We start from the raw sequence: 23,099 nt of genomic DNA on the forward strand, positions 1-23,099 counted from the left end.
ATTCTACAGGGCAGGTCTCTAACGGGCGCTAATTATAGTGAGGGAAGGTGAGGAGCGCCCCGCCCCAACCCAGTCCCAAAGTTCCACCATACAGGGAGTATATGTAAATGGGGGTTCGTCCAGTCTATTAAGGAGGTGTGTAGCTCTGAAATCTGTTAAAACCACTCATATTCCATTAGCCATTTGCATCCATACAGGAGTCCAGGGAGACAGGCAGGACAGGTTTCACAAAGGAGAAATTTAAAGCTGAGGGAAATTCGAATCTTGCCCAAGGTTTCCTAGCCAGAGGCTAGACTACAGTCTGGGTCTCCTGATTCCCTGGCCAAAACTCTGAAGACCCACAAGGATGGTGTTTTCCTAGCCATGGGCTTCCCTCTTTCCCTAGCCTCTGGTTTTAAGGGATGTGGGATGAGACCTTTGCCCTGCAGGATACCCACCACGTTGCCTCCTTCAGGACAGCTGGAGCCCCTAATGATTGGAGTAGAAGGTGGGAGGGATGGGAAGGAGCCCAGTAGGGCCTGACTACAGTGATGACAATAGGATAGAGTGAGCAGGCCCAGATGAAAGAGGAGTGGGCACCGCGCGCCCAGCCAATGCCCTGTGCGCTAGCTGCCAAGGCAGGTTCTTTTGCATTCCGAGCAGGAGGGAGGATTTTTTTTTTAAGTTCAGCTGTTGCAGCAAAAGCTGTGAAGACTGAGAGCCACAGAGACCCAGAGTCGACTACTGGGAATAATTTCTGGCTTTGGGACTTGAGGCAGGGGTGGACAGGGAGCCAGAATATCCAGGCTGCTTTTGCCTGGTGGGTTCCCTTTAGCAGGGATTCGGCTGGAACAGTTTGAAGATATTCGTTTTAGTTTACATCTGTTGCTACAAGCCCCATCTCACTTCTCATGCGACTGAAAGGGCTGACTGGGTTGGTGGGAGCCAAAGGAGAAATACAACTGAAGTTGCCATGTAGGGTGGTAGAAAGAACAGAACTGACAGTGGGAGACCTGATTTCTAGGATCATCTCTCTGAGGCATTGAACAGGCTACTTTCAACCCCAGACCTCCATTCACTCATCTATGAAATGCAAGTCATAATAATTGCCACAGTACACTGTCGTGGTTATTATGAGGATCAAACGGGGAGAAACAAAAGTGGTGTGTAACCTAAGAAGCAGGATACACGTGCCAAGAGGTTATTATGGTAGTGTTGTCGTATCCTTAAATCAATGAGCTTGGGGAAGGGAGTTGATGAACACAGATGAAATCTTTAAGACATTTCAGTTTCCCTGCAGGGTCCCATGCAGTTATGCTATTATATTCCTGGAGAACAAACCCCAGCAGCAGTAAAAACTGCTGTATGGTATCAAGAATGAAATAGGTTATCACCCTTTCACAGGAAGACTGAAGTCTTTGTGTTGATCCCTGCTCCTAAGTCCAGTCTTCTTTCTAGGACACCACTATGCTTTAACTTGTCAAGCACCTAATAGGATTTTGGCCCCGTGCTAGTTTCTATAATCACCAGGGAGAGAAGAAATACACGCATGAAATGTCTAAATAACCATGTGGGGTGATTGCATAAATAGCTCTGCGTTATAGCTGAGGTATATGGGAGGATTAGAGTGAAATCAAATACCTTTTAATTACAATTTAAATCAATAGCCTAGAAGACTCAAGTTAAGTCATTAGCCAGGAAAATCCAGTTATATCTTTCTATTTCTTTTTTTTTTAAAGTGTTCTTCTTGTTTAAAATAACCCAAAGAAGTGCATTTTACAAATCAGAGATGTAGCACTAAGTAAATGACATTCATTTATATCAGTGATTTTTAGATTACGTTTACCACGATGTAAAAATAAAAATCAATGTGATGGGTTGCTCTTTTTTTAACCCCGAAGTTAATTTAAAAGGTATCTGTAAAATTATTGGAAGCAGAACCATCCTGATTTAAACCTATTAATCAAGGATTTGAGGAGGAGGGTGATGGGAGTTTTTGCATTAGAAGACAGTAACCACATCAAAAAAAAAAGCGCCTTTTAAAAATGACTGATTAAAAAAAAAATCAAGCTGGTATACTCAGATTTTTTTTTAAAGCAAATATGTATTTTAACAAAATCAGTAATACCACACATCATATTAGAAAGAGCATGGGTTTTGTACTCAGATCTAGACACAAATCCCATCTCTGCAAAATTCATGTAATACTCATGTATACATAAATATATTTTTTAATTAAGGAAAATAAAAAGTAAAATGCAAAGTGATTCTTAAAAAAGTCTTAAAAGTATGTGGTTTACTTAGTCTTTGCCTCCCTCTTTCCTGCTTTGTCGTAGACTTGAAGGGTCATTATTATTCATTTCCCAATTCCCAATATCATCAGAATTTAAAATGAATTAGTCCAAAGAGGAATCCCAATCTCCAGCTTCCCCAGATGTTGTCTCTCGTGAATCTAGAGGCCTGTTGTGTGACTTTTCCTAAGAGGACCCTGGCAGATGTATTAGTTCACTCTTGGTCTTGAAACTTATTTTGTTGACATTACAGCGAAATGATTGCTGGAGGTTATGCAATGTTGAGAAAATTGGATAGAAGTGCACTGGGGAGGGTCATGACCCATCTTGACCATTTAACTATGTGAGGACACATTTATCTTTATAAAAAGAAGTTCGAAAGTGAAGAGGAAAAATCACCAATAATTCTACTTCTTTAACCCAACTATTATAATTTTATGTTCATCTCTGATTTTGTGTGTGTGTGTGTAGGCATATTTTACATCATTATAATTCGAATGTACTTATTATTTTGCATTTTTGGTCATTTTTGATGACAGCTTACTGTCTCCTTGCTGGGGTCTACGCTAATTTACATAATCTAGCCAAATCCTAGGGCGGATGGATTTTGGAGTAGCAAGAGATGACATTTGAGGTTAGATTTTAGAAGGCTTTCAACATGGGCAAAAATTTGAACTTTTTCTTAGAGACAAGAGATGCCATGGGAGGTTTTAGGGAAAGGGTGGACAGAAACAGCCGCATCTTAACAATTGTTAATATAACTATATATGTGTGTGTATACACACATATATATTGTATTTGAAGTAGATTAATCATTCTCTTTTTGTATAATGCTGTTTTTATTTTTATTTTTTGGCTGCGTTGGGTCTTCGTTGCTGCGCGCGGGCTTTCTCTGGTTGCGGCGAGCAGAGGCTACTCTTTGTTGCCGTGCGCGGGCTTCTCATTGCGGTGGCTTCTCTTGTTGCGGAGCACGGGCTCTAGGCACGCGGGCTTCTGTAGTTGTGGCACGTGGGCTCAGTAGTTGTGGTGCACGGGCTTAGTTGCTCTGCAGCATGTGGGATCTTCCTGGACCAGGGCTCGAACCAGTGTCCCCTGCATTGGCAGGCGGATTCTTAATCACTGCGCCACCAGGGAAGCCCCTATAATGCTGTTTTTAAAATGTGTGTTTCATGGGCAGAAAGGTAGTTTTCCTATCTAGATTGCCATCTCTTTGAACCCCATTGCCATACCTGCCTCTCAGTTTACTGTGGATTCTGGAGACTCCATCGGTGTAAACTGGTTGCCTGACAGGTGGTGTCCCAAATCCAAACCATTTGCCCCCAGTAAAAAGTGCTTGTGTAGCTGGACAGATTTCCTCCCCTGAAAATGTATCTGAAATCCCAGTCTTCCTGCGGGGGCAGTTGAGGAAGATATACTCAATAACCGCCCTCCCCTCCCACTGTCAGGTGCGCCTCTTTCTCGAGGGCCACACCTCTGTCTAGACAACCCTGACAGTGTAGAAGTTTCCATCTCCTTTTCCTTTCCCTCTCCCTGTTCCCTCCCCTTCATTTTTTTTTTTCCTTCCCGGCGCTTCCTGCCTGGAAACAAAAGATTGGTCCCCGGTAGCCCACTCAGGGTGATTTTAGTTTTCTGCTCCGGCTCTGATTGGCCTCCGCGCGGTGCAGAGCCCGGGTGACGTCATAGAGGAGCAGGGCGAGGGAGCTGTTGCCGAGCAGGGCTCGACCGCGGGCGTGCAGCTGTGGGTGGCGGACCGTCTGGGGTCTCGCGCGGGGGGCTGCAGCTTTCCCCGGCCCGGAGCGAGTGTGCAGGGCCGGGAGGAGAGCCGGGGGGGTGGGGAGCGGGCCGAGCCCGGGGCTGCGGCTGCGGCCGCGGGGCTGCGGCGCCCCAGCCCCGCCAGCCAGCCCGAGCGCTCGGAGGGAGAGGCAAGGTCTGGACGGGGTGGCTGGACCAGTGGCAGGTAAATCCCGCGATGGGTGGCACCCGGCTCGCTCTGGGGAAGGGGGTGGCGGCTGGGCTCTGCTTTTAGCCGGCCGGGCAGATTTTCTGCCTGCCCGGACCCCCCTCCCGCTGTCGCGGCGCCCCGGCCTCGAGTCCCCTACGTGGCTCCCCCAGAGCCCTGACACCCGGCGCACCGTGTACACGATCCCGGCGCGCGAACCCGGACAAGTGGGTGTGTCGGGGCCATTCCCGGAGGACCAGGGCCCCTTCGCTGGGTCGAGCCCTAGACTCGCTTACTGGGGCCTGGGCCGCTTGAGGCTAAATCCGCCCCCGGAGCTACGTCAGGCTGTAAGTCTTATACCATCTTCCCGCCTCCCTCCCCCAGCCACTGTAGCAGCGACGGCAGCCCCCTACCCCCCCCCAAGGCGAGGGGGTGTGGCCGCGGCCCCGGCAAGTCCGGGGGAGGGGGAACAGCCCAACCCGAGCAAGCAGAAAAAGTGACGATTTTCTTACACGGGCGCCTTTCCCCCCTTTCTTTTATTTTTCTATATTCCCCCTCCCCCTTTTTGGTGGGGGGGAGGGCAATCAGAGGAGGACTCTTTTCTTCTCCTGCGAGGACTAGAATGATGCAATAATGTCCCTAGAAAGCCCGGGGTCCCTCAGTTGGCCTTTGTCTTTGTCTGGGGAGCAGGGTCATCAGGTCCACTGCCCCCCTTCCCTGACCCCATCAGCTTGCAGGGGGCCTTGCCCTCAGTTTGCGAACTGGCTCTGGCGAGGTTCCTGCCACACTTTCGGAGGGATTGGACCTTTTCGATTCTTGCTCTGGCAGGATTCCTGCCACACTTTCGGAGGGATTGGACCTTTTCGATTTCTTGCTCTGGCAGGTTCTCCTTCCCTCGGTGGTGGTGGAGGGGTGGAGTGCGGGAGCGGTGGGAGGGCGGTGCCCGCAGGGAGGGAGCCAGAGGCTCCACTTGTTCTTTTGGTCCCACCTTCCAGAATCCAGTGCCAGACTCTGGACTTGAGGGTTCTGGGCTGTGGTCTGTAGAAGCGAAGGAGAGAAGGGTGAGTGGCTTGGCTTTGGGAAGCATGAAGGGGGCGGTTGCAGTGCTATTTTTAAAAAATGGTTTTCAGCAGGGAAGCCTTTAGCCATGTTAGTCTCGCTCCCCTCATGGTTTTGCAGACTCAAATCCAGGCCAACTGTATGGCTGTCTGAGGTGTTGGAACAGAAGGAAGTCCATTCCTGTCGGTGACAACACTGTGGCCCTGTTCTGGAATGACCGAGGTGTAAAGGTCAGTGCGGTTTTCACTGGGCCATCTGCAAAATTATAATTGGGCAGGTCTGTGATTTGGTTCTTGAGGCCTTTAATCAGGGAGACCTTTGGGCAAAGGGGCTTAATGTGGTAATGGGCGATTAACAGGCCAGGGCTTGGAGAGAGCCACGTAAGGCTCTGTTTCTGGATACAAATATCATATCCTCCTCCCCCCAGGAAAGAGGCAAAATAGCCAGAGACTGGGGGAGGGGGGACGGGTAAAAGCCAACAGCTGCGAATCTCGAGGGCAGGGGGGACCTTGAGATGTCAAGGAGCAGGCCCTCCAAGCCTCCAGGCAGGCAAGTGGGCCTTGTAGGAGAGACCTAACAGAAAAAGGGGGTTTGCCTGTGATAGAGGTACAGGCATGGGGCCACAACACCCTAAGGACGTTCCAAGTAGCTGACCATTCCCAGGGGTTGCTCTGAGGTCTTTTGGGGGAAGGGAGCAGACAGACGTGACAAGAGACGGAAATGAGGAATAACTTCGGGGATTGGGAGGTGCTGCCCTCATCAGAGACTCTGTTATTATGAGGTCAGAGACTAAGCTACTGTGAAGTCAAAGTGGGTAGCCAAGGCCAAAAAAAAAAAAAGTCAGATCTAGAAATCAGATAGAGTAGGTAGGTAAGGTCAGGGGAGTAGATAGGAACAAAGCCAAAGAGAGAGAGAAGAAGAAAGCCATCATCTTACCAGGAGCCCAAAGGCCCTGATTTCCCTGGTGAACTGGGGGCAGTTTTGGTGGCTGAGGCACCTGTGGCTCAGCCCAGACTTAGGGGGACGATTGCTCCATAGTTGGGGAATCAATAGCGTTCCCACCGGTGAAACCCAACCTTCAGGAGCCAGTAGCTTTGGTCGAGGGAAGAAGAAGAAACTTGATGAGCAGCGGCCTCTACAAATGGCTCTTCCTCCTGGGTAAGGAGAAGGGAGTGGGGGACCAGGGCCCCAGAACGGACTGGGGGAGCTTCGAATCTGGCCGAGACAGGTAGGTTGACTGCTTTTACCTGGGGTGGGCCAGGGCCAGGTCTGGGTCCCCTGCTCCAGGCATGGGGGTATCTCTGCCTGTGCTCAGAAAGAAAGCCCTCCTTCCCAGGGGCCCTGGGACCCTGTGCAGACCAGGGACGGCGAAAACCACTGCCCTAGAAGGTAAGTGAAGCTGCTGAGGCATCTAGGGTGCAGCTTAAGCTTCAGCTGCCCTGTTGTCCCCCAACCTCGCCACCGGCCAGAGGCTAGGCGGTTCCCTCTGCAGGGCCTGGGGTGAACTCGGCTGCCAGCTCCGCACTACGCGGCTTCTCCGGCAGGGGGCGGGAAAGGGCAGGCCGGGGCGCGCCCAGGGCCAGAGTCCTCCCTTTCAGGTGTGAAGCCTGGGCCTCGGATCAGGTGACAGCCATACATTTCAAATCTGATTTAGGGGTACCAGATGAACCCTCGGGTCTGGCAGTCTGTTTCCATTTCCTCCCAGAATGTGTCGCTTCCTCCCGCGCTCCGCGACTTTGGAAGGCGTTTGCATTTACATCCGCCGTGATTACTGGAGTCACTAATACAGCCTAACCCGGAGTTTAATTGGAAACGTTAATCAATGCGATGGATCCGTGTCTGATTTGCACAGTCGGTCAATTATCTGCAGGTTGGGGCAATCGGCGCTGCACCCAGGGGGATGCGAGGAGGGGCAAGATGGCATGGCCACAGCTGGGTCTGCGGGCGCGAAGCAAAATGAGGGAAGCGGAGCTTGAAGACTGGAAAGAGATGAACAGTTTCCTGGTGGGGAATGGAAATCACAGAAAGGCCTGGGCACCTGATCACTGAAATGGAATAGGACGGTGTTGGAGCCCACACAGTGGAGATGGAGGCCAGGGTTTTGCCCTGAGGTGGGAGGGTCCTGGATTTGGAGAAGGAAGATTTTTTAGGGACTAGAGAACCAGGAGCCGGGGTGGAACCAACCCTGGGAGTCCAGAAGCCAGTGTTCTGGTCTGAGTGTTTCTGCCCCTCTCCGGGCCTCAATTTCCTTGTCTTTCAAATGATGGGTTTGAACGAGGTGGTTTCTAAGATGGTGGTGACATTTTAGGAAGTGGGTCCATTTATTCTTGGTAATGAAAAACAGGTTCACTAAAGGAGAGCCCCCCCCCCCAATTTACCCCTTTTAAATCATACTTTTTGGCGTGCCTCTAATTTGGAGGAAAACAGTACAAAACAAACCCACAACCACTACACACATTTCATCTCTTTCAGCAGGGTGGCCTTACGTTTATTTCATGTGAATGGGAACAGGGAGGAAAAGAGATGCACAAGTGGAGAATCTGCCCCTGTAACCAAGGCCCTGAAAAGAGCCGTGGGGCTCTTAACACAGATCTTACACCCTGGAGGGGGGCGGACATGCGTTAGTGGCCCTGACTCCCTAACTCAGCCTCAAAACAGAAGGGCTTGGGGTGAGGGTGAAGGAAAGGCCCGGCTTAGGGTCTGTATCCTTTTCCTTCTGTCTTCCTCACCACCCCCCTCTCTCTGAGTCAGGTGGGCTTTTTAGAATTCTGTACTTTCTAGAGACACTACCCCTAACAGTCAGCACAATCGCGCCCTCTAGTGACCTCAACGGGGACACCTTTGGCAGAGCTCCGGATACATCCCGTGGCCCAGCTCCGATGTCAGAGCTTAACCCCCTTTGCAGTTGCTCCTTCCTGTGGAGAAGGGCTTCAGTCCTTCCAACTGAGAAACTCAGGCGGCTGCAACTTCCTGTAGGCCCATCTGGGGCTGGGAGTTGAGAGAGGGAGCCATTTCACCCCCAGTGCCCAGTTTCCTTCTTTGGGCCTGAAAAAGGTTCTGGAACATTCCCAGCTATCTTCAGTGCTGGGACAGGTACCTGCCATGGGAGGGCTCTGTGGCGGAGAGAGTGGTTGTCCACAGATTCCCTCCCCTACCAAAGAGGTGGCAGCCCTAGTCCCCAGACAGATGCTGGCGGGAAGCCGGAATGTAGCAAGGCTGGGGTGCTGGTAGGCACACGAGGGGTGCACTGATCTCTACCCCAGCCTCCAGTAGGAGGCTAAGCCACAGGTGCATACACGGGCAGTATAAACACACAGAAGATACAGACACACAATGTGGCGTAGACATATGACACACAATATAGATTAGACACAGGCTCCCCAAGCACGGGATAGATGGAATACACATGCAACACACTGCAGACCCACGGCGCACATACACAGTACGGTACTGACATGATACACACGCACAACACCATGTAGACACGGCTGCACACGCACGACACGGTGCAGGCACGCAAATGCAAAGTGGCGCAGGCTGCGGCTCAGACACACCCGACCCCGTACGTGCTCACACACAGACATGCCCGCGCTTCCACCACAGCATGCCCCCAGACTGGTGACAGGGGCGCGGCCACCAGGTGGCGCCCTGTGTCCTGCCCGTTGCTTCTGCATTGGCTCCGGCTGTGCAGCTGGTGGGTTCAAAGCGGGTTGCCTTGCCGTGGAAGCAATAAGCAGCTGAGGGGAAGTGGAGGTAGGTCAAGGAAAGCTCTTGATCTTGCACAGAAACCCGGAGCTGCTTGGTTAGTACCGGCTGGTGCACTAGCACCCCGCTCCCCCAGGTCCTCTGGCGCTGCCCCCCACCTGGGGATGCGCAGGGGCCTTCCTGCGGCCCTTCTTCTTGGGCCCTCTCCAAGTCCCGCCCCTCTCTGGAGCTACGGCAGCCCTCCCTCCCTCACCCCCCCCCCCCCCCCCCCGGCCAGCGCCCTTGCAGGATGAGCTCATGCATTGGGGGCGGGGGTGGCACACCACTCAGCAGTGCAATGGGTAGCATTTGGAAAGGCTGCTTGGACTGTGCGTGTGGGACGCTCGCAGGGGATGCCAGGGCCCTGGGGGGCCAGATGTGCTCTGGAGGCTTGCCAGCAGCAACTGGCAGACCTGGGGGACGGCTTGGTCTTTTTATTCTAGAAAGGGGAATTGGGAAGAACGGGGCTTTTCCTGGCTCCCTGAGGCTTCCGTTTTACTCTCTCCACCTTTAGATACCCATCCACCCATCCATGTCTTTGGATTAGGACCCTCTGCGTCCTGGAATCCCCTAATAGAGCATGTGCTGGCCTGGATCTGACTCTATGGGAAGTTAGGCCATAGGTGCTGGTCTTCTTTGAGGACAAAGTCTATGGAGGAAAGAGGGGGCAGGGAAGGAAGAATTGCAGAGCTTGGGGTCCTATCGAGGGAATATCAGTCTCCTCCTTGAGAGGTTCAAGTGATTGTGGGGAAAGGCAGGAAAGGGAAGGGTTAAAGGGACCCTGTCTCCTTTGTGGTTGGACATGGAAACCTCTCTGGGGAAGACAGGGGAAATTGTAACCCCCTAAAAACCCCAGTATGTATTCATCCCCCCAAAATCTGGGGAAGACTACGGAAGGCATCCCTGTGGCAGAGATTGGCGGAAGGTAGAGGAAAGTTCCAATTAGGATCAGAGGCCGAGGCCCTCAGCAGCTGTGAGATGATAGCAAATCAGGGGACCTCAGAGTGCTCCCCCAACCCTGCCCACCAACCCAGTGAAGGAGGTTGTTGAGGAGGGAGATGGAAATGGCGGTGGAGACTTGGGGGTGAGGGATGAAATAAGCTGAACAGCCGGGTCTTCAGGCAGCTCAGGTAGCCTCAGAGCCAAACCTGCATCTGCCACCATCTCGCAGTTTCCTCCTGTTCACCGGACTGTACCACCTCCTGTAAATATGCAAATATTTCACGTCTGTCATTTGATAGAGTGCTCTCAGCACTTGTCCAGGGTGACTAGGGCAGGTCTTCTCCACTCACGGGCAAGCAGATCCAGAGTGGTGAAGTGCTAGCCGTTCTCAACTTGGAACTCGCAGCTCAGTGCCCTTTCCGGACTCCCATGTACCGAGGCTTTTTTTTTTTTACACTTCTTGACTCTGATTATCTACCTTCTTAAGGGATTTTCTGTATACTGTGTGTGTGTGTGTGTGTGTGTGTGTGTGTGTGTGATATTTGGGGGGTTGCATGGAGTAGTAGCAGGTGGGGAAGGAGGTTCCCGCCCCCCCACAATGCTTCTCTCGGCAGGTTTCCCCCAAGAAAGAGCAGCTGAGTCCTTGCATCTTGTGGCAGCTGGTGTGCCCAGCACTGAGCCCGTCGGAGCTGAAGGCAGCCCGGCCCCTTCTCATGGGCAGCACCCACCTGTGCTGAGGTCCTGCAGCGGTGGCTGTGTGAGGTGAGTAATGGATTCCAGGGCAGGGAGTTAGGGATCTCCAAATCCAGGTAAATGCCACCTTTCCACCAGAGCTCCCTATGTCAAAGACCCTGCCTGGGCCTCACCAGCCAGGCCTCAGGGCACAGCCCATACTTTCTGGGGGATTGTGCAGCTGTGCTTGGTCTCTTGGTTCCCCCATCTCTAACATGGGATTGACAGCCTTGACCTACATCCTGGAGTGAGCAGGAGAAACAAGCTAACAGTCATTGCCAAGTCCTTTGCAAATGTCAAGCTCCATCTAAAAGCTTTAGTGTAACGCAGACATGCTTCCCATCAAGCTGTCATTTCCTTTCCTCTTGCTTTCCTGACATTGAAGTGGCATTTCAGCCACATGCCCCAAATTCACCAGTTGGTTCCTGTAATTTCTACTGCCCCATAACCTTCATTTTACCTTCCTATTCAAAGTGTACCCCTATCCCATCCATCCCAGCTTCTGGGCCTGGCAGGCTTAACTTAACCCTTCCAGAACATTCCCTCTGTCTTACCACCCAACCAGGGAGCATTTCCTCCCCCAGCTCTCCAACGACGCCTGAGTCTGTAGCATGTAGTGTAGCCCTTGTTTCTCTGCTGCCTTAACTAATTCTTGCATGGTTTCTGGAGTGTTCATCTTGGCTGGTAAACTGGACTGTGTAAGGTCTTCAGGAGTAGGGGCCAGATTTCACAGGTCTCTAGTCTCTCTCAAGTGTCTGACAGTTCCCTAACAGCTTTTCCATTTGGGCCTCTCTCTCTTCCTGTCCACTCCTTTCAGGTTTCTTGGCCTGCCTCTCTGATCGTCTACCTGTCTCTTTTCCTCTCGGGCAGCCATGATAGCTTCCTCTGTTGTCGTCTCTGTCTGGCCTTCTGTTGCTATATGCTGCGGTCCAGCTATCTGTATCTTACCGTCCCTCTGTCTCCCTGTCTGGTCTTCTGTCTTTTTGTCAGTTGCTGAGACATCTCTCATATTGCCCAAGTCAAAACCAAACAACCAAAATTTAAAAAAAAGACTCAACAAGAAAAACAAAGAGACCTAAACAAAAAACAAACAAGGAATATGCAATGCAGTTTCCTTTCACACTGAGCCTGTCCTGGGCCTACAGGACGAAGGAAAACTGCAGCTCAGTGGCAGGTGCTTCTGTGATGCCATCTCATGGAGGGGAAGCTCCAGAGTTTTGGCCGTGAAATTGAAGGTATGAAATTACAGCCTTGCCGATATTGATGCATTCAGCTTTCCAGAGATGCTCTGGCAGGGGATCCTCTATAGAGCTTGAGCAACAGAAGGTAACTAGAACTGGCTAAAATAAGAAGCAAGCCCCTGGGTCTCTCCTGGGTGTTCCATGACAGCCACAATAATAACTTGTATTTATTGTCTACTGTTGCCAGCACTGTGCTAGGCATTTTACTTGCATGAGACCATTTGATCCTACAGTGACTCTGCAAGGTAGGAATTTTTTTCTGATAGCTGCTGTTTTTGTTTCTGATTATAAAAGTGATACTAGTTCGAGGTAGGTATTTTTATCACCACTGTTTTTACCCATGAGGAGATAGAGGTTGAGAGGGGCTAAGGTGCTTGCGTGTAACTGGACGCATGTTGTGACTTCGGGAGGAAAGACACTTCTGGAGGGTTTCTCAGCATCCCAGATAATTTTGGTACCCTCCGATGCTCACACACACACTCTCACTCTCACAAGCACATACCCATACCCTTGTACGTTCACACGATCATATTTACCTCCTTGACTCTCACTGTTCACACTGGACACATTCATAGTGATGATCGCTCTTACCCCCTCGCCCTCACACACCGTCATATTTCTGAACACACTGTATACAGGTACGTTCATACTGCCACACAGTGATACATATTCACGTCTCTATATTCACAGTTCCGTGCTGACACACACCCACACTTATCATACACCCACCCTCACGTTCTCACACACTCTTTACGTTCCTATGTTCTCACACTCTCCCAGTCATACCTACACACTCACATCCACTTAGATGATGCAGTCACCCGTAACCCTCCCTCAAATTCCTACACAATTACACACACTCTGTACGCAGACATAGGTTGACTTTCCCCTGCCTGTTTCTCATATGGTCATACACACACTCAATTTCATACACTCCAACACATTTGCACTGATACCACTATTTCCTCCTCACAGTTACATGTTTACACAGCTCGTAAGTCACAGACACACACGTGTGCATACATGTTCATATGTTCACATTTATACATGCTCACACCATAAACACAATCTCACCCATTTAAACTTTTCTATCTTTGTACACCCCGAATTACACCGTTCCACTCATATATTCAGCACTGACACAATCACTGTAACCATGTCACATTCACACGTAATCACACTTACACATGGCAACACTCATTTTGACACAGATTCACAATAGTACTAATAATGACCCATGCTCTCACGTACACACCCATGTAATACTTTCCCAAACTCTTATACATACCCCCGCACTGATATTATCACATTCACACACTTTCTCACTTCACACACACACGCACACACACATTGTAACACACCCAATTACAGGCAGTAGTTCGTAGTCACAGCTGTCACTTTTTTCCCCCCTATTTGCCACTAGTTCTCTTCTCACCTCTGGCTAAAAGGAAGAGTGTTGCTCTCAGCCAGGTGCCAATGGGACTGGATCTTTCTAGCAGAAAGGAGTGAGATTTATGTCTAGGATTAAAAAGAAGCTGCTCAAACCCTCAGGTCAAGTTTTACATCCTTTCACCATAGTTTCCTTTTGCAGAAATCACCTCTAATAGGCAGAACCTTAGCCACTCCTTTCCAGAGAGGTTAGGGTTTCAATGGTTTGTTTATCTTTTGGAAGTTTATGGCTTAACTTGCCACCTCATTTCTCTCCCAAGGGCAGGGGGAGGTGAAGCCTGCGTTTCTTTATGCACTCATAATGGTTTCCTATGTGAAAGTGTGTGTCTTTGATTTTTTGTTTATGATCTGGAATTGCCTGCTGATTAGACACGTGGAAAGGGCAGTCCTGCTTCCAGCAGGTACCTCTCATCCAGCCAGGTCTACCCTTCCCCTATTAACCCTGGACCATGGTATTCAAGAAAGGGAAATAAAAGGTTAATGAGCTAGCTGGATGATAAAACACATTCCTATTGTGAGTGTGCACGAGCACATGTAGACCCCACTGGAATTTCAACAGCTGTTACTAACAAGTTAACAGAGGAGATTTCTCAGTAGGCGTGGGTAAAGACAAGCTGAAGAAACTTCCTTGCACTCCAGACAGACTGTAGATTTCCCTGCAGAGGGTGAAAAAAAACCCCCAGGAGTGAACCAATAGATCAGGAGCCTGGTGCCAGGGCCATGTGCCACCCTAGTCCACAAGAGCACCTTGTAGGAGTCTCCCTAGTCCATGGCTGCCCCTGCTGGAGTCTCCCTGGAGTAAAAACACTTCAAAATATGACCAAGCTGCCATTGGGTATGGGTTCCAGCACACCATGGGGAAGAGCCTATACTCTGGGATACCACCTCTCCACCCCACCCCATGTACACCCATCATTAGATCGAGAACTTCTTTGATAGCTGAGACCACACCACTTTACTTATCTTGGATTCTCAGTGCCTAACACAATGCCAGGCCCAGGGCAGCTACTTGAGAAACTCGATTAAGAAGCTAAACGGGGTGGGTGGGCGGCAACATGTGGTCAGGACAGATCCAGTGCCTCTCTCCCTCAATTCCAGGATTCCAATGGCATTACCAGCTCAGATTGAGGACCTTCTGTGGGCCACACATAGTACAAGGCCCAGAGGGAAATTCAAATGGGTGAGAGGCACAGACTCTGCCCCTGAGTTTGAATTTCATTTGAATGGGAAAGATGAAGTCACCATGAAACCGTAGTACAAGGCAGCAGTCTTGAAGTTTGGGGTTAGCGGAGTCTTTATCATGTAATCCAGTGGTCTTCAGGCTCCAAAAGGCCTTGAGGGTCCATGAGTGGTTGGAAACAGCAGTCAGGATTTAGGGAAGACACTTCCCAAAGCAAACTGCCTCATAGACATCTTGCTTAGCACAGGAAAGATGGGTCATCTTTCTAGAAGATTGTGTAACAAAGTGCTTTGTCACTGGGCGTAAGGCAGAGGAATAAAAGTGAGCTTTTAGACCTTAATGGAAATATTGTACTTAATTAAGATTTAACCACCACTTCCACCAGGAGACAGCTTTAGGGAAATAGCTCGGCAAATTTACAGTTGATCGTTTCTGCCGATGTGCTGAGACTCACTGAAAGCAATTTATAAAACTGACAGTACTGGCTGAATTTTAGGAGGGACAAAATGCACCTGCCTGAATTCACTTGAATACAGCGAGGAGCGCTAAGTAAGGAGACCCACCCCTTGCATGTATATGGTATTTTATACTTCTCAAAATATTTAATAACCCCTTCATCTGTTATGATAGAAGCATTAGGAGCACCAACTCTGGAATCAGCTAGACCAGCATTTGAATCCCAATTTGGCCGCTTCCTAGCCATGTAACCTTGTTTGAGTCAATTACTTATCCTCAAGTCTCAGTTTCCTCATCTGTAAAATGGGCATGACACTAATACCTCATTGAGTTGTTATGGGGATGAATTGAGATACTGTATGAAAGCGTTTAGCACAATGTCTGGCCTATAGTCAGTGCTCAACAAAAATGGTAGATCTTATTATTATCCTTACCATAGCCCTTGGAAGGAGGTGCTCTCAAAGGGGCAGAACCCTGAGGTAACAGAAACAGTATGGTTCCTTGCTGCCAAAGACCCAATTTTCACAGGACTTGTTGCCTGCTTTCCTTTAAGTCTTTATTTCTGCTTAACCACAGGCTAGGGGGTCAATGCTCATTTCCACTTAAGATGAGTGAAAAATAAAATTAACCCATGCGAGTTTCCTCATTTCCTGTGTCATTTTCAGACATGCTTATTTGGCCACTGTAGCAGTGTTTCATGTTCATTTCAATGTCCCCTCTAGTCCTACAGCTTTTCCCTTGAAATCGTGAAGCCCTCAGTAATGTCACCCTCATATGCTGGTACAGAAACCTGGGAGAGGAGGAATGGAAAAGACTCCTGATGCTGGTGGAGCCAGAGGTCTGGTCTCTAACCACAGGCACTCCTCTGCCCTTGATTCTCATGCTGAAATGTCTGTGTCGTGGGCAGGGGGTCTGCTCATTTCCAGGCTTTGGTCCCAGACACCAGAGTGGAGGCACGGTTCACTCACTTCAAAGCCCTAAGAGCATTTGTGTTCATGCAAAAGCTGTGAGTAACTGAGAACTCATCATATCACATAAAATTGTAATGTGATTGAGGAAGCATAAATAAGAGCATGGGCTTTGGAGTCACACAGACATGGGATTGCATAGTTTTGTTTTTCTTTTCCATTATGGTTTATTACAGGATACTGAATATAGTCCCCTGTGCTATACAATAGGACCTTGTTTATCCATTCTGTATATAATTGTTTGCATCTGCTAATCCCAAACGCCCAGTCCTCACTCCCCCTCCCCTCCCCCGGCAACTACAAGTCTGTTCTCTAGGTCTGTGAGTCTGTTTCTGTTTGGTGGATAGGTTCATTTCTGTCATATTTTATTAATAGATTCTACATATAAGAGGCATCATATGGTATTTGTCTTTGAGATTGTCTAGTCTTACTCTGCGACCTTGGCAAGTGAACTGATGTCTCTGAATGTCAGTTTCACCTGTAAAATGGAAATAATAACACAAGTGGTTTTGCAAGTTATGTGAACTTGTACATGAGTAACTTTTAGCAGAGTGCCTGGAACATAATCAAATCTCAGTGAATGGTGGTGATTTTTTTTTATGGCCTGTGAAGTCTGCGGCAGTAATTGTAAACATCTTCTGTGGGTAAAAAATCTTAAATTACTTCAAAGCATTTCCCACATGTGGATCATTTGATCCTCACAACCTCTTGGTGAGGTGGTCACCTTTTGCATGTGAGGAAATAGATTCAGAGCGACCAAGGGATGTACTCAAGGTCATGAAGCACATTAGCAGTGCTGGGCTGAGAAGGTACTAGTCTAGGCTGAATACTTGCATCTTTGCTTGACAAAGTCTTTGGGGCGACAGTTGGCAAATATGAGCTGTTTGAACTGAGCATAATCCTTCCTGTGAAAAAATGTCTAAATGCTACTAGCTACAGTTTAGCTGCTCGCCAAACCACACGGTGTTTCTCTCTGTGTCTTGTGTGATGCCCAGCATGTTGCAAAAGTGCAATAAATGTGACATCGTAAGAGTACCCTTTGCAACAAGGCTGAGTGATATATGGCCACGGTGGTACCATTTACCACCAAAAGGAAAATCTTTCTTGAGGCATGCTGTGTGATTTTGTTCATGCTGCTCAAGGAGTACCAAATGTCCAGAGCCCGGAAATTCTTGAAACATTCTGAAACACATCAGCAGACCTCTGGTGCCACTTGGCCATTTCTCTTCTGACCTGAAAATGACAAGGCGTCAACTTTAGTGAACTCTAGGGAAAGGATGGGAGGACAAAAAGATAAGAGCATTTTTGACCTCTCTGTGACATTTGCCTCATAGCCATATTCATCTTGAAATACATTTCTCTTGGTTTCCATGATGTCATAGAGCCAGTTCCTCTACTTCTTTAAGCATATTTCTCAAGGATCCCTGGTTCCTCTTCCAGCCCCGAAATGTTGGTGTTCCCCCGAGGTCTTTCCTCCTCTCTTATTCTATGCTCTTCCTGGGCAATCGCACCTACTCCCATGCTGATGGTCCCCAAATTAATACTTTCAGCCCACGTGTCCTGCTCTCCACTGAACCCTTCCATAATGCCAAATAAACATGTTAGAACTGCTGCTACGTTTATATTTGTCTTAATTTTGCTTTCTCTATTGAGAGGAATAGATATAGCTAGGGAGAGATTTTTTTCCCACCACATGTGAATTGATGTTTCCTTCAGCTTTTTATTATTTGCTATGTAATAAAGACAGGGTGCTTAGATATTTATTTTGCTTCCTACTAGATATTCCTAGTTTAATTTTTACCGAGATATCCATCGTGTCACTGTGTTTGTTCTCCTTTCTTTGTATATGGACTTATACAAAAGTTACATATTCGAGGACCATTTGCAGATATTTAGTCTTTGTAGAATGTTTATGTTTGTTGGTAGAGTCTTTATAAAAATTTAGACAAATTTTCTATAAAACTGATAAGGGCTGTCCTATTGGCCAAAACCAGAATAACGTGTTATTATTCTCTTGGGAATATGATTATTACTGGTGGTCCAGTGGCTGCTCATTTAAGGGGCCTCCCACATAATCATATTTGTTATCAGCATACCAACTTCATTAGCTTTTTTTATTAATCACCATTCTAAGCTAGTTGTTTACTCTCGTTTGCAAAAAAACCAGAAACTGAGGCACAGTTCTGTCTGGAATCCTGAGCAAAAACTAAAGGCTACACTAGGGATGTAATGTACAGCATGGTGACTATAGTTAATAATACTGTGTTGTATACTTGAAATTTGCTAAGAGAGTGGATCTTAAGTGTTTTCAACATATCTAAAAGCAAAACAAAGCAAGAAAGTGATGGATGTATTAGTTAACATGATTGTATTTCATGTTACACAGTTGTATGTTAATTGGTATATGTATACTATTTCACATTGTACACATATATCAGACCATTAATCACATTGTATACCTTATATATATACTTTTTATATTTGTCAGTTATCCTTCCGTAAAGCTGGAAAAACCCCTAAAGGCTAAAAAATCAACCCTCCCACATTCCTCTGGGCCTCTTGGGATAGAAATATATATATTTCTACCCAGATTTCCATGTGGGGTGCTGAGACCAGTTAATCCCACCAGGCCTAGTTCTGAAACGCAAAGCTCATCATGCCATTCCACTGTTTGAAATCTCTTTATCTAGACAGGAAGAGTCCAAACCCCAGAGAAAGGCATACGAGATCCTTCTTAATTTGATCTCCACTGGTCTTATTTTTCGCATCCCTCTTCTTTGCTACGGTCACACCAGGTTACCTGTAGTTTCTCTAATACACTACATTGTCTCTGCTCTTCTCTCGGCCTTAGCGCGTGTTGTCCCTTGTGCCTGAAACGTGACCTCCCCCCCATGGTTTGGTTACTTGTTCTTCCTAATTCAGCTCAAGTGTACTTCCTCTGTGAAGCTTCCTTCTTCAGGCTGCTGGGAGCCCCTCTCTTGTCCTTCAGTAGCAACCTGTTGTCATCTTCGGCCTGAGTTGTCATGGCCAACACCCATTATACTTTGTCTCCTTGAGGGTGGGAACTGTAACTTGTTCATCTCTCACCCTAGACCCTGGTGAGCTCCTACTCATCCTTCAATACCTTGCTCAAGTGTAATGCCCTCTGCTGCCTCTGGGGAGTATTAGCTACCCTTCCTACACTGGCCTTCCAAAGCATCTCCTGCCCTCCTGAGCACATACTAGACACTGTGTAAATGCTGAATGAAAGATTGAATTTATTTATGAAGATTCAGTGATTACCTGAAGATCACAGAACAATCCAGGAGTGGAGCTAGAATTAGCCATTCTGCTTTGGTTGGAGACAATTCTTCGGGATTTATAAAAAGACCTAACCAGAAATCAACTCCAAAAACTAAAATTGCGGAGCAAGATGCAACTTAGTTCTTAAATGTAACATGAAAGGAAGTAGTTTCTTTTTCCAAGTGTTATGTTCTTAATACATTTCCCCAAAAGAAGTCTGTTCTGCCCATATATGACTTCAGTTCTGGAAAATGCTTTGTGTCACCCATACTGATCCCTTCCGTAGTTCACCAGAAGCCAGTGTTCTGGCTTTTGTAAGTCTCATACATGTTACTTTCTTCCAGAGGTTTAAGATCTGTTCTTTTTCTTACATAGCACCAGCATCACTTAGTTCAGCAGAAACAGGGGCCTAAGGCTAAGAAACGTAATCGAGCATGCTTGGAGTATTTGTTTGCTGGAATATACTGCTGAATAATGTATTATACCAACCTAGTGCTTTCCATTTTTCAAATCCCAGCGAGCTCCTACTCATCCTTCAATACCCTGCTGAAGTACTATATCTCTGATCTCTTTGAGAACCTCAGTTACCTCTCTGCTGTGTCCTTCCACAGCATTCTGTGCCCACCTGGGTGCATCCATTGTATTCCCTATTGTATGTATGCCTGTCTACCATCCTCGTTTAACTGTGAGCTCTTTGAAGACAGGGACTGGTCTTCATTCACCTTTGTGTACCCCCTGTACCTGACACAGTACCTGGTACATACGAATGTTGGTGGCATGGAGATGAAAGGCAGGGCAATGATGTTCATTGGAACATCCACATCAAACACTTTCCTTATATGGGGAGGTATGATTATTGGCACTGATTTCTCATCCAATAGGATAGCAGTCAGTGAAGGAGAGTCTTCCCTTCTTCTGAACCGCTGCAGTCCCGCTTTTTGTAGCACCCTTCAATTTGTAATACACATGCCCTTGTTCTGTAGTTATATTTTTATCTGTGTATTTAATATACATTTTATATACAGTATGCAGCCAGGGATGAAACCCACTGCTCAAGCCTATAATGTCCCTCAGAGCTGGGCATTTATTTATCTCTTTACTCCCAGCACCTTACCGTTAAAGGGGAGTAGGTCTCTGCTTCGGTCTTAGGATTCTTTGAAATGAAAGTCAGCCAACAATCCACAAGAAGAAGGCATGTAACTGGTTTCTTTTCCTATAAAAAGCAGTGTTAGGCTGACCTAAGATCTTCTCTTTTCCTCTCTTTATACAGCTGTGTAACCTATAGACCCTCATAATTAAGCTGGCCAGAAGAGTATAGGGCATGTCTAAGCGACCTGCAGGCCACCAAACCTGCTGGGGGTTGACTGCCATGATCGTGAGTGCAGGGAATGTATTAGGCTCAATCGTTTTTTTTTTTTTTTTTTTGGCCGCACTGCACGGCTTGTAGGATCTTAGTTCCCCGACCAGGGATTGAACCCGGGCCCTCTGCAGTGAGAGCACAGAGTCTTAACCACTGGACCGCCAGGGAATTACCCTAGGCTCAATCTTAAAGGAGAACGAACACTGTGAGATGACCATTGCTTGATACAGAATTATAATAGAGTTATATATATTTATTATAAACACCCAACTTTCCTTCCCTTTTTCTTCCCCAAATGTTTGTCAGGATGTGTTCTAGGCCACAGTCCCGCCTCCACAGGAGTCACTGGGAACTACTGACTGATTCCCCCTCAGGCCTGCTGACTCGCGCTCCTTGCAACAAACCCTGCTTCTGCTTTATCTGCAATTTTCCTACCGGGCTATCGTGCCCTTCCTTTGAAGTGCGGGCTGGGCCCTGTGATCTCAGCCTGGGGGCTTCCCCGGGCTCCAGAAAGACTTAGGTACCTGGCAACCTTCTCTTTGTGTGCGCGGGTGAGCGCTGGGGCAGCATAGCTGATCGAGTGCTGGAGGAGGGATCTGCCGCAGCATGAACCCGTCGTGAGCCACATCTTCTAGAAGTGGGCAGTGGCAGCTGCAAGTAGAGTAACGGGCAGCAAGGAGAACGAATCCCTCGGTGGATCTGACAGCTCGTAAGTGAAGAACTTACCTGGTACAGGAAAAGCCATAGGGAAGCCAGCGTGCTTAATTGTGAGGTCATCCTTCGGGCTTCTGGATTCTAGAGGAATTTCACTGGGTAGATTACGATCTTTTCTTAGACCCATGGACAGTTTTTTTTTAAGACAAAAATAATCCTCTTTGGTGGTAGTAAGAGGTGGGGGTAGGAGATGGGGAATTCCTGCAGCTAAGGCTATGGCCAGGTGGATGTTTATCCCCTACCATTTGTGAAGTGGGATAGATGGCCATTGGGCCTGGTCACGTCCCGTTCTTCCTTCAGCATTTGAGGGAAGCCCTTTGTTTTTAACAGATAGTATTTCCTCTTCCTTAACCATAGCCCCCAAATAAGATGCTGAGACACATGCTCAGGGTAAACTTAGGTTAAGGGGCAAAAGCTTGAAGAAGAGTTGCTGCATTTTACACCAGCTCAAATTCTTTGACCTCCAGTTCTGGCAGGATGTCTTTTTTTTTGCAGGGAGGGGGTAGCATATGAGCTTTGCTAGAATGATCTAAATTCCTAGTTTAGAAATATGTAATGCTAAGGTCTCAATTGACCCCATGTAACTCTTCTCTTCAAACATTCAATGGGCACCTTCCCTATAGAAGGCCGATTTGGGTGTAGAACATTGAGAATAGAGCAAGTTCCTAGGACGATAAGGCATAAGGCGCATGTTCGAAAACAATGTCCAGACATCTCTCTGGTATACAGAAAGCCCTAGCAACTGTGGGAATTGAATTTTTAGGCTTGAATTTGAGGGCATTTGTGGCTCTTTTGCCGGAGTGGATCAGGGAAGGGTATAATTATCACCCATGCATAGTAACAGCGAGCAGCTAGAACGCCAGAGACTCGAGATGTTGGTTTACCATATCCTGTTCACTTGGGCTGCTAGTCTGCATCTAATTTTTTCCATCTGACTGCTTCCAAGGATACTACATTCTGTTTTGAGAACTAGGAAATGTTTTATTACTAGGTTTTGCTTCCCTTTTCTTTTTTCCACACATTTATTTGAGGCATCTTTTATTTTCTTTAACGCTTACAAAAATTTCTACCTCTGTTCTTTATGCATCTTATTTTCTCTTCTTAGAAGCATCGGTGTTGGAAATGAAAAGCTGAAACCTGTAATAATGCATCAGTTTGCAAATATAAACACAGGTCAGGTGATTATTAGCATTTTCTTGGCATTAGCTCATGCAGCATACACAATACATTTAGAAGCTGAAGAAGTCATTCGAATAGGAACTATTTGCCCCATATAATATATGCAGTATATGAGGTCTGGATGCTGGGGTATACCTATCGATTTCCTTATTTGCAACCTATTACTGAAATTTGCAACTATAATATGCTGGCTTATTGGATTTCATTAATGTGAAGTTCCTGCTACAAACAGTGGAAGTCACTCATAACAGAGAACGGGACTACAGCGGAACCGACCTCATTTGCTCGCGTGTGTGAGAGAGAGCATGAATGTATTCTGTGTGACCATGCTTTGTATGTGTGTCAGTAGTGAGCTATCTTTTGCAGGATCTAAGATTGAAATGAGGCGGCTGTAAAAAGAGCTAGTGCCTCCCTTACTTGTCCGGCTGCTTTTGCAAATCTGCCTAACAAGTAGCTCAGCAACTCCTGATCAAATGATCTTCGAAATGGCTTCCCTCCATTACACGCTGTAATGGTATCTCCCAGGCCAGGCTTTCTGAAACAGCACACCCCTGTCTCTGATAGCAGAGTTCCCTTGGTGAGTG

The 23,099-nt window shown here is 47.6% G+C and overlaps 1 protein-coding gene across 2 annotated transcripts in view; it reads left to right on the forward strand.

Moving 5' to 3' along the window:
* PAK3 (p21 (RAC1) activated kinase 3) overlaps positions 1-23,099 on the forward strand; it is a 277,117-nt gene that overhangs the window by 155,176 nt on the left and 98,842 nt on the right. The window contains exons 4-8 of one of the 2 annotated variants that reach the window (XM_082377247.1): positions 1-4,227; positions 5,205-5,270; positions 5,389-5,498; positions 6,307-7,138; positions 10,569-10,716. The exon at positions 1-4,227 is cut by the window's left edge and continues 25,990 nt beyond it. The exons of the other annotated variant lie outside the window; for it this stretch is intronic. The gene's annotated coding sequence lies outside the window, so the exon portion shown is untranslated. The remainder of the gene's footprint in view (positions 4,228-5,204; positions 5,271-5,388; positions 5,499-6,306; positions 7,139-10,568; positions 10,717-23,099) is intronic. 2 annotated transcript variants of the gene reach the window in all.

The sequence above is a fragment of the Balaenoptera borealis genome, assembly GCF_965194805.1.
Source record: "Balaenoptera borealis genome assembly, chromosome: X".
Taxonomy (NCBI): Eukaryota; Metazoa; Chordata; class Mammalia; order Artiodactyla; family Balaenopteridae; genus Balaenoptera; species Balaenoptera borealis.